This window comes from Myodes glareolus, chromosome 1, assembly GCF_982192425.1.
Source record: "Myodes glareolus chromosome 1, mMyoGla1.1, whole genome shotgun sequence".
Lineage (NCBI taxonomy): Eukaryota > Metazoa > Chordata > Mammalia > Rodentia > Cricetidae > Myodes > Myodes glareolus.
This window is the reverse complement of record NC_142026.1, coordinates 98,925,754-98,943,661: the sequence shown is the minus strand read 5'-3', so window position 1 is coordinate 98,943,661 and position 17,908 is coordinate 98,925,754.

Sequence of the window (17,908 nt, the reverse complement as noted above, 5' to 3'; positions counted from 1 at the left end):
AAAAAAATGAGTGAAAGAATTTAGAGTCAACAGGAAGACTTTGAGGGACAGGAAGACAGTGGGTGAGGTGCCAGTGGATTTCAAGAAATTTGAACAGGCTGAAAGTAAAATGAACTGGACTAATATAGGAACTCCCCATAGGCTAAAGGTTAGTGGGGGCAAAATGGTGTGTGTGTGTGTGTATGTGTGTGTGTCTGTGTGTGCATGTATACATGTGTTTGTGTGTGTGTGTGTGTTGTGTGTGTGTTTTATGAGCAGAATAGGAGCCTAAAAAGGTCTTTCTAAAGAGTAGAACAGTGCCTATTTGAAACTGGGAGCCACAGAATAACACATACTCTCCAACCTGCTATTGTAACACACAGCAGCTAAATACACTATGTATAGCTGGTCATCACTGTGTTCTTCGAAAGCTTTTCTCACAGAAGAGCATAGCAGCTGAACCTCTGGCCATACTGTGCTCTCCTCTAGTTCACCCTGGGCAGAAAGGGAGGAGGAGTCTGTGATCTTGGGTCTACTGATGGCCTTAAGGAAGAACAGAAAGGAATAAATTCACTGATAAAAACTGAATTCACTCACACTAACTAAATGTTCAAGTACTAGGTTGTAATTTCAATTCAATCTTGTAAAATTTTGAAGTCATACTAATTCTAAAAGTGAACCCAGCTGTTTGTAAAATGGTTCTTTATATGACTCAGAGGAAAGAAATGTTTACTTAGTTTTGCAGAAATGATTTGAACCTTTTCAATTCTCAATCACAACCCATGGAGGAGTAGGACTTAGAAATTCTGAGCTAGTGGTGACAATGATAGCAGTGGCTGTCCCTTCCACACTGCCTAAACATCCTAAAACAAAAACTCATCACTGCCTATGCCGATGAGGATCTGGATTTTAAGAAGAAGAGACTCACTATCCTCATTCAACCCGAGATTTGCAGATATCTCGGGAAAAGCTGATTGTGGGATCCTGGCTGATTTCCATTACTAAAGCAATGTGATTAAGTTCCTATAGGCTTTAGATAATCACCCAGGCTTTCTGGTTCTCATAATCAGGTCAGAGTTTCAATCAATGAAGCTCTTCTCACACTATTGCCTGCATAAAGCATTTCAGCACCAAAAGGCAAGCACTAGAGTGACGCTGAGCAACAACTTTTAAGATTCTTACAACCCAACATACAACTCTACTAACACGACAGTAGGATCTAGCAGAACACGGGCAATCCCACTGTAAGGCATGAAGGTCAGGGGCACAACCAAACAGAGAACCAAACAGAATGAGTTTGCATGGTGTTTTAGTTTCTACTAATTGTAATGCTCTTTCTCTGAGACAGAGTCCCCCTCATCCCAATTAAGTTGTCTGAGCCTTAACAGCTTAGATTGTAGCCAAAATTTGCTAGGTGAGTTATTTAGCCAATTTAAGTCATGTTAAAAGTACCATTAATTTCCCATAAAACTAAGTCTGTCAAGGTATCTTTCTGCTACAAAAGCAGAAAGAAAGAAATAAAAATGCAGAAGTGAAAGCAGCTTGGGGAACTCACCCTTGATCTATCCACTCACCACCAATAAGAATGTTGTACTTGGGACAGAGAAGGGAAGGAAATAATTGGAGGCAAAGATCAGTGATGTGAGAGTTAAAAAAAAAAAAAGTTCTAGTGCCTGTCATGGGAGACATTGAAGATATTATCTCCTCTGTAAGACTGTTGTGCTGAATGACTCTGGGGAGAAGCTGTAGGCAGCCTTTCCCTGCTGCACAGGGAAGAAAAATGGAAATAGAAGAAAAATGTGTTGGGAAGCAGAGAGGTGAGCAGGGTGGGAGGAATAGGCAAACAACAAATAAATCTCCTGCTAGTGTTTTGGATTGATAGATAACACTTCGTTCTAAAGCATTTCTCAAAATCCCACACACATAGTTTCACCAAAGAAATGTAAACCCTCCAGAAATAAAACAAAATTTGGGAAGGACGAGGTGCAACACATCCTCTTATGGACTTGGAAAAGGGGTAATTCAGACCAATTTCTGCTGGCCAAAACATTATAGAAAGGATCACAGACTCTTGAATTCCCCCAAAGTCCAAGAAAAGCTCTATTTCTTTTATTGACTCATCTGTCTAGCACTCCATTTGTTTGGTTGAAAGGTTGAGTCAGAGCCCTGCTGGGAATAAACTCTGTCCCAGAAAACCATGCTATAACAAACGTTGTGGCCAGTTTCCTAAATCAAAGGCTAGGAAAACCTTGACTTGTTCTAACACTGTATTTCCTCAGTGCCACGTTCTAAGCCTGGCTCCAAGCATCCATTTTATGGTGAGTTATTGCCATAAAATCCTCCACAGAAGCAGAAAGCCCTTGAAACATTTCAAAAGTTCATGTTCCAAAGGGATAAGACACCAAGATCACAATTCACAACTCAAAACTTCACAGCAACCAGAATAACTTGCTCACTCCCACCTACAAGACTTCATATGGTGTCTCTGTATGCCTCTCCTTAATCTTTGTATAGATACGAGTCAGTTGTATTGTTCTGGTGCTTTTACATGCCGACACTTTATTCCTTTTAAGAGCCAAGGCATTATTTTGCAGGCTACACACGTACATAACCAAAAAACAAATGTTTCTGTTACTCCCCCGCTCATTCTCTGAGAACACAAGCATCCTGTAAGATCCTTGGAAAATATTCTAGACAGCGGCACAGAATTTCTCACAAAAAAATCAAGATATAATCAATTCTCCTAGTCACTAGTCCACTTTTTGATGCCTATTGCTTTTATACTTTGTGACCAGCATCAACAGTGAAAGTTCTTCTATGTCATGGCCACCATCAAAGATGGCATGAACAATGGCTACTGCTCCTTGTGCTGGATAGGAAACCATCATCCATGTCTGATACCTGAATCTCTCCCTCCACTGACTCCATACCTACTATAACCCATTCTAACAGCTCCAATTTTCCATTTATAATTGTGAATCATCCAGAAACCTCTCTTGCCAAACATACCACCAACAATGGAACTACCATGACACTTCTCTAAGGACTAGTAATTTTATTATGGTTCTACTGATAGCAATGATAAATTTCTTTATAACTTTGGTCTTTCATTGTAATCCTATTATGCCAAAAGCAAGGTATGCACTTCTCCACCATGATAGACTGACAAATGACTGCAATAAAAACATAGTTGCTCTTGCAGTTAAGATACATCCCTTACCTCTACATTCAAGTCACTGTTATACTTAACAACCATTTTCAATCAACTCTGGAGGCCAGATTTCCCGTCCACTTTTATTGCTTCATCTCCCATCTAGTGCATGATCATCTGAACCCTGGCTTTTGTAACTACTTCTTGGGTTGGTGCTTCTGCTCACTTTGTTGCTTTCCGCTATTCTTCTCCATGAGACACTAGACAGTTCCTAAATATAACTCACACTCTAGCCCTCCCTGGCTTAGAAGCACCAGCATTTCCTTCTTACTCCAACTCACACACCCTAGGTGATGAGTTCCAGATAATTCTCTAACTTCACTGCACGCACCAACTTGTCTTCAGTCACTTGTCCCTTTGCTGTTTCCCAGATAGACATATAATACCTCTCCTCAATCTAAGCCTACTGCAGATTGGAATCCCATAGTGAGAAAGAGATGCACAAATATGTCTTTTCTTTCTTTGACAGCTCTCCTGAATGTTCTTCATTCTGTCCTCTGTGCTGTGCATCCTAGTTCATTCTATGGTGAAAGAGAAAAACATAAGAGGCCATTGTAGGCCTGAGGTATCTCTCCCCCTTATTCTGAAGGGGAGATGGAGGTTCCCATGGGCGTTAATGCCTTCTTTTCATGAGCTACTCAGGAAGTTTAGCATATCACTTTATAGTACAAGCGAAACTCGCCGCCACAGCCTCAGCTGAAGGCACACTGTTTCCTTCTTCATTCTTATCACAACCCACACATTCTGGCAGTCTTTAAAACATTTTATACGTAGAAAAGTCTTTCCTATAAGTATATCACTCTTCATTAATGCCACTTGATCAATGAGGAAAGTAGGGTATATTCAAAATTAATACGTAATAGTTCAAATTAAGTGGTTGCGCATTTATATTTATTCACATGGCAAGCATAAGTTAATGAAGTTGCAGAAAAGAATGTTGGTTTGGATCATTTGGCGTAGAATGCTAATTTATGAGTCCACAAAGGAGAGGATAAGAGCATAGATTTTATAAACGTTTCAGAGTTTTTGTTTTCAGGGTTTATTATAGATCCCAGTAGAGCATAGAGGTGACATCAGCATCTAAATAAAAGTGAAAAATGATCTGGAAAGATATTTAACCCACCATTTTCATAGACCCTGATGTATTAGTTAGCTTCCCATTCCTGACACAGCATCAAAGATAATCAATTTATAAGGAGGAAATGTTTATTTTGCCTCATAGAGTCAGAAAATTCAGTTTGTGTTAGTTGGCACTATTGTTCTTGGGTAAAGACAGCACCCTGGCAGTATCTGTGTGGTAGAATAGAGCTATTTTTCTTACCTTATGGATGGTACCCAGATCCAAATATCTCCTTTAAAAGTATTTCTCTAATGGCCTAGACACTTCTCTATATGTCCCAGTTTTTAAGGTTCCTCCTAACTGTGTCATGAGCAGGGTCCTAAGCTTTTAATCATTAGGCTCTTAAGAGACACCATACCATACCGGAGAACTCTGATGTCTGTTTATGGTGCCCTTTGTAATAATACACAGGCCTCTCGAAGCTCACCTGGAAAGAAAAGCTATATTCTCAAGTACTCAGGTCTGAAAGAGTCAGAGTCACTAAGTAAGTCTCATCCCCAAAATACCAGGTTCCTGGTGGCCGGAATTAATGCTAAATTAGTATTATGTAGAGAGTATCACGATAACTTACAGTGTCATTTAGCCGAGCAAATCAAACGAATCCTTCTTGAACCAGCCAGTTGAAAACATCTTTTTCTTTGATTCTTAGGAAATATCTTTCTGACAGGAGACCTTTAATAAGAGGAAAATGAAGAAAGAGGAGGAGGGGAAGAGGATGAAGAGACAGAGGAGGAAAGAGTAAGAAAAGGAAACCGTGACAGTATTTCCATGGTAAATATCTGATGGTCTCTTTTTGTAATCAATCTATATTGCAATTATGGAAAAGCACAGATTATGCAATAAGAATCCTAACAAGTCCAGACACAATACTAGACACCGGACTGTTATCTCAGCATTGGGAAGGCAAAGTGGGGGGACTCTTAAGTTTCAAGCTACCCTGGCCCATCTAATTAATGTAGTAATTTGAGGCCTGATTAGCCTATATAGATATGGTCTTTAAAAATGTATCCTAACAAAGAGATATTAGATTTTTTGCATATTTTAGAATCTTTCATAGAAGTTATCTATTAAGGAAGATAAAATGTGAAATAAAAATAATATCTAGCACTTAAAACAACTGGAAGAATGTAGCCTTTAATTAAGTCAATATTATTTTACTCTGGGTGCAGTGCCTTACTTACCAACGGTAATAGCTAATCTTGATTGTCAACTTGATTGTCTCTGGAATCTATTAAAGCCTAAGCTGTTTGACACTCCTGAAAAGAATTTTTTTTCTCAGAGTACTTGAAGCAAGAAGACTCTAACTGTAAGGGGCACCTTCTGGTTGCACTTCAGAAAAAAAAAATATTGAAGAAGGAAACTCTGCTTGTTTCCTGTTTGCTCTCATTCTCAGTGAGCAGTCCATCTATCCTGGTGCTGACACATTCCTTTATTGGTATTAGAATCAACTTCTTTGGGGTTTCTACCTTAGACTGAAGACCGGTTGCTCTCCAGGAATCTCAGGCCTTTAGACTGGAACTCCTGAGACACTCAGTCAGCCCCATGAGCTAAGCAACTACCAGATTATTGTTCTCTCCAGTGTAAGACAGCCATTGACCTTTGGATTACCTAGACCATACTAAACCCTGTAAATCAATTTAATAAAGTGTGTGTGTGTGTGTGTGTGTGTGTGTGTGTGTGTGTGTGTGTGTGCGTGTGTTCTATTAGTTCTGTTTCTGTTCCTTTAGAAGACCCTGACTCAACACCAGCCACCAGCTGTGGTCATGTGATCAGGTCTTCTCAGATACATAGTAGGAAAAGTATTGACTACTAAGAAATTGAGTGAATCAAGATGTGACGCCTCCCTACTAGATTTTGGGAAATACACATGTTTTACAGGATGGAGAACTTTTTAAAACCTGCATCCAAGTAACTGAGGCTTAAGTTGTTCCAATTCATAGCTGTCCATGAATATGCCTCTCTTAGATTGACCTGAAGCAGGCACTATGGCCTTATATCTTAATTCCTGTACTTGTTCCAGAGCTCAGTCATGACCTTTCTATAGGTACCTAAATAGAAACCTCAGAAGCACCAAGATCCCATTTACCTGATTGGTTTAGTCTCACACCTCAATGAAATGATCCTGTCAGTGAGAGTGTGCTTAATATTTTCTAATTCCAGGAACAGAAATGACAAATATATTTATGTGGTTATTTTTAAATGAAGGACTAATATTTCACCTCATGGGTAAAATAAAAGACGTTTGTTTTGAGTCTTGATGCCCTTTTAGAATATAAGCGGGAACAAAGGAAAAGCAATGTTTCAGACTAATTTAATAATAACTTTCAGCTATATAAGATCAGCAAGCTTGAGGCCAAGTCTGTCACCTGCTATGTTCTAAAACACATTGCAAGTTACCGTGCCTATAAATCAAGAGCTGGCTGCTAAATATGTCCTGTCTGGGGTCTGCAGAGCCCAAAGAGATCATCCCCAGACACACAGATTCGGAGGGCATTCCAGCGGACAGATAAGCCTTGCTGTGTTGCTAATGGGTACATTCATATACAATGACTGGGGGAAGAGTATGCAACACTGACTGCAAACCCCAGTAAAATATCAAACAGTAAACCTACAGGGGTGACTTCACCTATTTGCCTTGCTTGTTCTAAAGCCAGGGAAGAGCCAGGCACTAGCCATAAATTCAAATGAGCATTTAAAGCTTCTACATTGATTACTACATAAAAAGACAGAGAACAATTGTATAATCACCGCACACATAGATAACTAAATATATTGCCCTTACCAGATTGACTGATGTAAAACACACAGCCTTTTCTTCCCAAACTAATCTTGAAAGCAGCTTTATATCACTTTCTTGCAAATGTAGTACCTATAAAATACATGGCGGTCCTAGAAGTCAGCTCTTTGGGTCAGATAGTAACATATATAAAACTCATTTGTTGTGGTGGACTAACTGCTAAAGAAAAGCAGAATTAAAGCCTGAGTTGTATTTATAGCTTTTAAATGTGTACCAAAATTGTTGTTGAGAGTCAGTACTGTATGAAAAAAAGGAGGTTTTCCTCCCAAATTGCTTGGCTTATTTTATTGTATTCAAATATGTAAATGAAATCCACAAGGTGGCACAAGTTGGCATAGTGGCATATGGAATGTATTGAAATTCAGAAGGTATTAATTAACACCCAAACCTACACAAATTGCCATATAGGATGGGAACTATAAACAAAAATAACTCTCTCATATAAAAATTAGAAAGTAAGAACATCCTTTATGCCGATAATACATTCCTAAAAATTCCTCATGAAAGCCTGAGCTCATATAAAGCTTAAGCCATGATTTAAACTCTGGATTTGTATACTTTACTATAGAAAATATAAGCATGATTTCTACAATAACAACATAGAGTATCCTGTTCCTTTGTTGGGCAATTTAGAAGGATAAAACGAAGATTTTAACTCCAATGACATTTCTAAATGTTCACACCTTCTCATGTGACTGTCCTCAAGGAAATCGGCTTGCTCAGAACCTCATGAGATTTCAGGGTCCTGTTCCTTCATGCTCACCATCTGTTTAGTAAGCACAGTCTCTCAAACTACAGTTCCACCTTGGTTATAGTATCTATGCCTAACAGAGTGGCTAGATGTAGGACTTTGTTCTTCTACTGTAGCATATTTTAAATGAATAGCAATCTATTTGATTTTTAAGTTATACGGCCAGTTGCTAAAGAACTCTGGGTATATAAAAGTCATAAAAGCTGGAACTTTTAATGGTGTGGTATTTCCACAGCAGACTGAGACTTCAAAGACTGTCCTTTTCATGTTCCTTGAAAGTCATCTAAGGTGGATTCAACTTGATTTTTATAGACATCAGGTGCACAGTCAACAGACTTCCCCATTGTTACTAGACGATGGAGTGGTAATAGAATTAGGAGGTCAATATTAGACTGCAGGGTTGGTGAGAGCAAGAAGCTAAAGAGAGACTTGCTGCTTCAAGCATCAGCTTAGAACAGTGGTATCAGCATGATCTGGAAATGAATTGTAAATGTAAAATCATGTGCTTAGTTTATGATCACTATAATCCGAGCCTTCGAAAGGCAGAGCCAAATATGTTTGATCTAGTAAACCAAGGAATAGCCAAGTACTAGCCCCACAAGGTCAGCACCGACAACTCATGATTTAACTTAGGATTCTCCATTCCACTCACGTTATAGCAAAAGAAGTGGAGAATCAAAAACACTAAACAATGTCTTAAAAGTCTGATTGAACTAGGATAGTATCCAATCTTGGGTGCTTAGCCACAACACTGCACTAAAACAGGTAAATAATAATGAGCCCCATCTCATCACCTTATGCTGATACATCTATAGTGTGTCAGTCCCTGTTTAAAAAAGTTGTTCGGTTTTCAAGTGACCTTTGAATACCATTTCTGGTGGTTTGAAAAAAGAAAGGCCCACAAAAGGAGTGGCGCTAATGGGAGGTGTGGTCTTGTTGGAGGAAATGTGTCACTGCGGAGATGGACTTTGAGGTTTAAGAAATGTTCAAGATCCTGAACAGTTTATCAGACCACTTCCTTTTTCCTGTAAGATGTAGAACTCTTAGCTACTTTTCCACCGACATGTCTGTCTGCACACTGCCATGTCCCACCATGGTGATAATCGACTGAACCTCTGAACTATAAGAGAGCCTTCATAAGACTTGCCATGGTCATGGTATCTCTTCACAACAATAGAAACCCTAAGACAAAAAGGTGGTACTGGGGACTGGGTATTGCTGTGATAGCCCTGACTATACTTTTTTTTGTTTCTTTGTTTGTTTGGAGGAATTTAGACTATGCTACTTTGGATTAGGAAAACTGTGGAATGCTCTTTAAACTCTGCTTAATTGTCCATCCTAGTAGCGGCGTGGAAGACAATGGTGCTGATAGGGATTTGAACAGTCAATGGGTGATTCAAGAAGTTTCAGAGAAGAATAATTTTAGTATGTTGCCTATAAATCATTCTTGTGATATTTTGGTAAAGAATATGGCTGTTTTTTACTCTTGTCAGTAAAATTTGCCTTAGGATAAAGTGAAGAGTTTTGGATTAATTCCCTTGGCAGAAGAAATCTCAGAACAGCCTACTATAGACTCTGTTTTATGGTTACTAGTGTTAACTCTAATGAAGATATATAGTGAAATGGAGCAAGCAGAGGAAGAAAAAATATTTGAGGGGGAAGCTAGCACCAGGAAGTGGAATGGAGCTAAGTCCTGTGTTCAAGAATTGAGAAATGGAATAAAGGGAGTGGTGAAACCAGGGAAAGATCCCATCCATCCCAAGTTCCCATCTTGTAAAAAGAAATTCAAGAAAAGCTTAGAACTGGTGTGGCATTGCAGATTTAACTGAACAACGGGGCCGTGTTCCAGGTCCAGTAAGCAGTAGAACTTGGCAGCTTCAGCTATATGGTCCTGAAGTTAAGAATGGAAGAAAAGGAGTGTGTAAGTTCCCTCTGAGACTAAGGAACACCACTGAGGTTAGGCATATTCAGGGGTTTCCCTGAATGGAGGCCCAGAGAAGACACTGTATAAAGCTATGAAGGTGAAGCCTTGGAGACCACAGGATGTTGGAGATGCCAGGGCCAGGAGATAGCTGCTGAGGAAAGCTGCTAGCAGGGAATGAAACCAGCTGAATAGAGAGAAGTGTATGGCAGTCAACAAAGCTGAAAGGCGTTGAAGATCTTGAAGAGCGTTTGACATCAGACATGGAGACGCAGAGTTTGGAATTTGCCCAGCTGGTTTTCCGTCTTGCTCTCTTCTCTATGTTTTGGAACAGTAATGTAAAATCCTATGACATTGTATTTTGAAAGTATGTGATCTGTTTTCATATTCTGATTTCATAGAAGATTACAGTTAAGGCATTAATCTCAGAAGAGACTTTGAACTTTATACCTTTAAATAAGGTTGAGATTGTTATAGAATATGGGGACTTTTGAAGTGAACTGAATGCAATTTTGCAGTATGATATGGCTTCAGGTCTTAGGGGGCCAGGGCGTAGAATGTGGTGGTTTGAAATAAAATGGCCCCCAAATGGAGTGGCACTAATAGGAGGCATGGCCTTGTTGAAGGAAGTGTGTCATTGTGGATGTGGGCTTTCAGATCTCATATATGCTCAAGATACTGCTCAGTGTCTCACATCATTTCTGTTGCCTGCAAGATGCAGGTCTCTCGGCTACTTCTTCAGCACCATGTCTGCCTATCTGCCTCCATGTCTCACCATGATGATAATGGGCTGTACCTCTAAACTATAAGCAAGCTATCACAATTAAATATTTTCCTTAAAAAGAGCTGTCAGGGTCATGGGTATCTTTTCACAACAACAGAAACTCTAAGACACAATCCCTGAGGTATAATAAAAATCTTTTGAAGTTTTAAATATTCAATTTGGGATGTTCTAGTTCCTAAAGATGTAATCACTTTCTAAGAATTAAAAAAATACATAAACTATGTGTGTATGAATATGTAAAGTAGTATCATTGTTAATAGAAACCAAATTCCGGGGAGTCAGAGTCCTGTTTACCGTGCACCACCATCTGTCATGATACACATGATACACAACAGAAAAGCCAGTCTTTGGGAATCCTCATTGGTAATAATGGTTATGATTATGACCATTAAGACAGAAAGCTGATGCCGCAGACTTCTACCAGAGAAATTTGTTTGATATTCGTCATAGCTTTTACTTAAACCAAAACAATAATTCCTGATGGTAAAAATATCAAAGTATTTTGTTATTTATCCCTATCAAAAATATTTTTAATAAATGTATTAAAGCTGCAAGCTTACCAAAAAGGTGAATTCTAAATTCAAAGAGAGAGCTTGGAGCAAAATTTGTCCATATTTGTGGAATAATGCACAATTAAAATTCTACCCCAAGGAGAAATTAGATCCAGCTTGGAAGCTATTACAAGAAATTGCTGCTGTAGCTTCTCCAATTTCATGCAAAGTATCAATCATTTAGCAAGCCAAAGACATTGCCAAATTTACACTAATATGTCCTATGACATAAATATTGTTTTAGATAAGTTCAGACATTTTTATGCTTAAATCTCTTATCTTTATCCACAAAGTGAGTACTTTATTTCCCCAAATTATAATAGATAAATCCATTCCAAACACTTATATGTCCTATTTTCATTAACCTCTAGTTGGGTATGATTGCATTACTTTTTTCCACAACCCTAGGGACAAAACCAAATAATAATAAGCAAGAAGTTGTAACATAATTTCACTTTTCCTAAACAGTTCAGGAAACTGTGATGTTACGTATAGTCACTACGAATCATACTGTGTTATAATCAAGAAAGGAAATTCAATTACAAGCTATTATAAATTAGTAAGTTGGATGCAAATGTCTTATTTCTATATGCTTCAAAGATTGTGTTAGCACTAATTAATTAGAAAACTCTATGAACTCAAATCTTTTATTCCTGAATTCTTATGTTAATCTTCATTTAAAAGGAAATATATGAGACAAAGAATATAATTAAAGTGTTTTAATAATATTGTAAAAAACTATCATATTATTCTAATATTCTTCCACTAAATTATATAAATATATCTATTACTTTAGCTTTTAAGCCCAAGAATAGAATGTTTTCTGAACTTCTAAAAGTTATTCTACGTCTCTAGAAGGACATGGAATCACTTGTTTTGTTATATTAGAGACTGCTGCAATGTTTTGAGATGAAGTTGTATATCTTCCCACACAGTTTCAATTGATTGGCTTCCCACACTGATGAGCATAGGGATCTTCATAAAATTTTCAGCTCAGAAGCTCTTTTATTCAAGATGCTTTATCTACTCAATGCTCCAAATCTTATTTTGCACATGCTGTGGTAAGATTTTAAAAGTGAGGAAAACACATTCTTTATACTAATTAGAATGGAACACACTAGGCCCTTGACAATCATTTTAGACAGTTCCTAGAACTTTTCAACAACCCTTGGATTTTTATGTATTACCATAGAGACTTCCAAGCCTGTGCAGAAAGCAGCCTATCCAAGGAGGGGGTGGGGTGCTGGGGAGTGTTCAGTCACTGTGCTTATTTGCCTAATCACCAGCACACCAGCTTCAGAGACCTCACAAGACAAATGCATGCCACAGAAAAATTATACAATGGTTTTTTATATGTAGTTTCAGTTTAATTATGAAGAGAAAAAACAAACTGTTAGCATGTATATGTCAAAATAGCAGATTATACAGGATGTTCTTGAGGAAGCAAGCAAGAAGTTCAGCGAACTACTGTGCTCCCTCTACAGCCATTGATGGGCGATAAAGAGGATGACAAGACATCTGCAGATAGGGCTCAGTACAGTGCTGTTCCACACCAAAATGACCAAACCACACATGGAGAGAGCTTAAAAGTTCTATTAGAAGATTAAACATCTAGATTCATTTCAGTTTAAGAGGAAAAATACAATGTCTATATAAAAGAGAAGAATGTATTTCTGGTGAAGAGTAAGTAATTGAATATTTTCAGTTAAGATGAGATTAATCTGATATTCAACAACATGCTTATTTTAACATAAATTCTGCTATTCGTATAAAGATTTTGTTATGAGTACACATTATAAAAACACTGCAATAAAATAACGGGTTTTGAAAACATCTTGCCTGATAATGTAGTACAAAATGAACTGAGTTTCCAATTGAAAGTAAGAAGAGAAGTTGAAGGCAATGTTTCTTTTTCATCTGTCTAAAGAGATATAAAAAATATATTATTTCTAACACAAAAGCCAGGGAACAGAAGAGATCCTGAATAGTGATTCCACACTTTGGTCTTTCTGGGGCTATTGGTTGGTTGTTGAAAAATTGACTGAGGTACTAAGAGGTTGAATAAAGCATGGGATGATTTTGTGAGACTAGGGAGAAAGTTAAATTCAGGGTTTACCAAAAGGTAATTTTGCTGAACCAACCATCCTATTAAAAGTCTAAAGGACTTTTCTAGAAGGGGAAAGACAAATTGAAATCAAAACTGTATCCTGAGGTACTAAAGTATATATATATATATATATATATATATATATATATATATATATATGTCTTTCATGCACGATATATGATTTGCATATAATTTTCATACATTCTTCATGAACTGTAATTATTATTAAATGACTTCCAAAAGCTAAGTAAGTCATTGCATATTCTTTGTGAATATTTGCACATTGTACTTTAGGTACTAATGATAAGAAAAAGTGTTAACATTCAAATACATATTTTCTAATATTTTCAGACTGTAGTTATTTGAATCCTCAGATACAGGAATGGATGTGGAGACCAAAGGTATATGCAGATTGTCTCCAGGAATGCATAAAACCAGCATATAACTGATAAATAATTTTAATGTGTACACATATGATATGTATACATACGAGAAGAAGAGAGAGAAGAAGAGACACACAGACAGACAGACAAACAGACAGAAAGACAGACAGAGAGTGCATGAAAAGTAATCAGCATGTGCATGGAGGTCAGAAATTGGGTATCAGTCCTTGAGTTCCACCTTGTGTTTGAGGCAGGATCTTAGGCCAAGCTATCTAGTCCAACAACTTCAGGGTATTATCTTTTCTCTACCCCTAATCTCACTGTGAACACATTGAAAGAAAAAACGTGTGATACATCATAAATGTTGCATGGGTTCTAGGGATCTGAACACTGCTCCTCATGTTTACACACAAATGCACACACACAAGAAACAATTTATACACTGATCAGTTTCTGCAGTCCAAATGAAAAGTTTTTTCACATCTCAGTATCAATGTTGTCCATCCCATTAGAAAAGTCAGTAATAGTTAATATGTGTATTTTAAGAAATAATAAAATGACTTTTGATAAAATTTAATACTCATTTATGAGAATTTTAAACATTATATATATATTTAAAAAACCTTTTCATTATATATCACTTAAAATTATATTAACATGAAATATTTACATATCTTATTGCAAATAAAAATGTTGTATGGTATCACTTAATTTTACACTGTATTAAAATTGATAACTATACAGGATGGTAAGAAAAATAAATATAATTATAAAACTATCACTATTCATAGAAAATTTATCAGTAAATCTAGAAAATCAATTGATTTTTTTTGTTTTTAGTATTTTCAAGAATACATTTTTCTTTAGTTAAAAAAATCATTCTATATCAGTGAGCTTCCACTAGCCCAGGTCAGCTGATTCTGTGAATTTCCACATCATGGTCTTGACCCATTTGTTCATATTAGCGCTCCTCCCTTTCTTTGATTGTACTCCAGGACCCCAGCCTAATGGTTAGTTGTATATCTCTGCATCTGCTTTCATTCGTTTCCTGATGAGGATGCTAAATTTTCTGAGGTTGTGGACTGTAGATTGGTTATTCTTTGCTTTATAGCTGGTATCACTTATAAATGAGCACATATTATATTTATCTTTCTGGGTCTGGGTTACCTCACTTAGGATGTTTTTTCTAGTTCTGTTCATTCACCTGCAAATTTCAAGATGTTGTTGACAACTGGGGAACCTGCATAGGATTGAACTAGCCCCCATGAATGCAAGTGAAAATGGGATGGCTTGAGAAGTTTGTGGAACCACCTGCAGCGGAACCAGGATCTAAATTTGGAGCACATTCTCTATGGAGAGATACCCTGCTTAACCTAGGCTTGGCATGAGGATATTACAGTTGTGTAGCTTGATCTTCTTATGGGACTCCTAACAGTGGGACAAGGAGAAATCCCTGACTTTTTTGCCTGTTTTTGGTACCATTTTCTTTCTATTGGGTTGCCTCGACCAACCTTAATAAGAAGGAAGGTGCCTAGTTTTACTGCAACCTGATATGTCATGCTTGACTGAAATCCATGGGAGACTTGCCTTTTTCTGAAGAGAAACAAGGAGGTTTTGATGGAGGTGGGAGTCAAGGCACAACTGGGAGGGGAGAAGGAAGGGAAAACTGCTATTGGAATATACTAAATGAAAGAAGAATAAATTAAACTTTTTAAAAATTTAAAAGAGAAACAAATTTTAAAAACTTTAGACATTTTCAACGGCATCAAAAATATTAATACCTAGGTAGTAAATATGATACCTGATATGTAAGACTTCTTTACAAAAGAAGCTAAAATTGTTACTGAGAGACTAAAGAAAGCCACCAATGAAACACACCTTCTTTGCAGATTAGAAAAGGACTAATTTGATCTGCAAGTTCAAATTAATTGAACAGCCCATTTCTTTTGCATATAATGGTCTTGACACTCTAAATTTAATTTTAAGTGTGTCAGGAAAGACAAGATACCCTTTCAGTAAAAATAACAATAAGAATGTCTTGATAAAGTAAGTATCAAAATTTAACATCTGTCTATTAATTATAACAAGATAAGCTTTGTCAACAATTAAAATCTGCATCATTAGTGTAGAACAGGAAGCCAAAGGGCATAGTTAATGGCTTACAGTTGCTTTACATTAAAGTAGGTCCTCAAATGGCTGACAAGATATTAGCAAAACTGGGTAATTGTATAGCTATATTAGAAAAAACAGTGAGTCTCTACTACATATTTGGTATAAAAACCCATTAGAACTCCATTATAAAGACTAAAACAAAAAAATATAAATATACAGAAAATAGCATACTATATTATATATAGAAAAAGTCACAAGAAACTATAAAATTATGAAAAAATATAAAAACTTAAACTTGTTTTCATCAAAAGACATTCAGTGAAAAAAAAAGGCATGACATTTATAAACTGCACCAAATAATATAGGCTTCTTGTCTGGAAAAGACACAGGATTCATACATCAAAAAGCAGAGCTCTTCAAGAGAAAATGGGGAAATATTTTAATAGGTATTTCAGGAAACCAAAATGGCTAATAAGCTCATAACATGCTGCTCAGCTTAAAAACAAATAGGGAAGTGTATATGAAAAGTTTGTCAGGGCAATTTTGCAGATTGTGCAATTAGTGCAATTAGATTAGGGCAATTAGTGCAATGTGATGGCATAAGATACAAAATCATCCCACATTAGTTCAGAATTATGTATAATAACGGGTTATTTATTTAGGGAAGACTTACAGATCACTGTCCTATGCACCAATAGGGACCAGGAACAGAGTCTAGCAACCAAAAGTAAGAGTCGGAAGCAAGAGAGTGAGCACTGGCTTTACAGCTGCATTTATAGTATAAAAGCACAAGTGGGCTGGTACTTTAGAGGCTATTGGCTGAAAGAGTTGAGGGAGTTCCCACAGCACCTCCCCCTTTTGTTTAAATAAGGGAGTTTAAAACTCAATACAAAACTATCTATACTATGAACAGATATCAAGTATGAGATTAGAATTACAACCAGCATAAACAATATTAAGCAAGGAATGTATGCTAAATGTTTTAATAAACATTCTACTCTAAGGAGTCTAAGTCTTGTATTGGAAATGGCTTGGCTAGATCATAAGAGGACAGTAACTATGACTATCTAATCTTCAACCCCATCAAAGGCCTGAGAGGAAGATAGTATTACTTGAGTAAGGAGGAAGTACAATCAAGCAGCTTCTAAAATGTGCAGTAGATGATAGAGACAACTAGCTGCCTGAGCAATCATTCAAAGTCTCATTTGCAATGTTGAAGCAACCAACTTTGGCTAAGGCCTAGAGTAACTGACAGACCATTTTCAGTGGCAGGAAATTTTTCAAAACCATCTTACCCTGTCTTGGGAAGATTTGATAGTCTTTTTTCTAGTTTCTTGCTTGTCCAGTCCTATAATATGAGGGCCAGGCCCATTGGAGTTTCTGTCCTGCCCAGTACCCCACAACTGGCAAGTCCCAAAGAAAATCACACAGAGATCTCCATAAGTTATAAAACTTATTGGCCCATTAGCTCAGGATATTTATTAGCTCTTGTAGCTTATATTAACCCATTATTCTTATCTATGTTAGCCACATGGCTTAGTACCTTTCTTAACCAGGCAAGTTACACCTTGCTTCTCGGTAGTCTGGGAAGGAATGGGCTTTCTCCTTCCCAGAATTCTCCTGTTCTCATCGTTGCACCTCTACTTCCTGTCTGGTTGACCCGCCTAAACTTCCTGCCTGGCCAATCAGCATTTATTTAAAACATGATTGATAGAATACAGACAATTCTCCTCATCCACAGTCCAGGCATCATGTACTTTGTCAGTTTTTGAGGCATGGGTAGTTTCTTACCCAAAGGCCAGTTGTGCCAAGAAGAAGACAAACTCCAAGAGAAGTGTTTTTGGTGCTCAACACTCTCTTAGGAATAGATCAGTGCTGCCAGGAGCAATTGTGTCTCATGTCAACAGAATCCTAAATTATTTAAATGCCATGTTCTACAGATCTTTGAAGTGGTTGAAGGTTATATCTCTATACAGAATTCAATCTCTATGTAACTAAAGAACCTACTTAGTCTGACTAAAAGTATAAAAAACATGAATTGCTATTGACCTATAGTATTTAATATCTATATAACTTAAAGATTAAGACTTCACATCAGAATATTAAACAATCTTTAAACAACTGCGCAGTGAAGGAGGACAATGACATCAAAATGTAAACAATGTATAAATATCTTAATCAGAGGTAGAAAT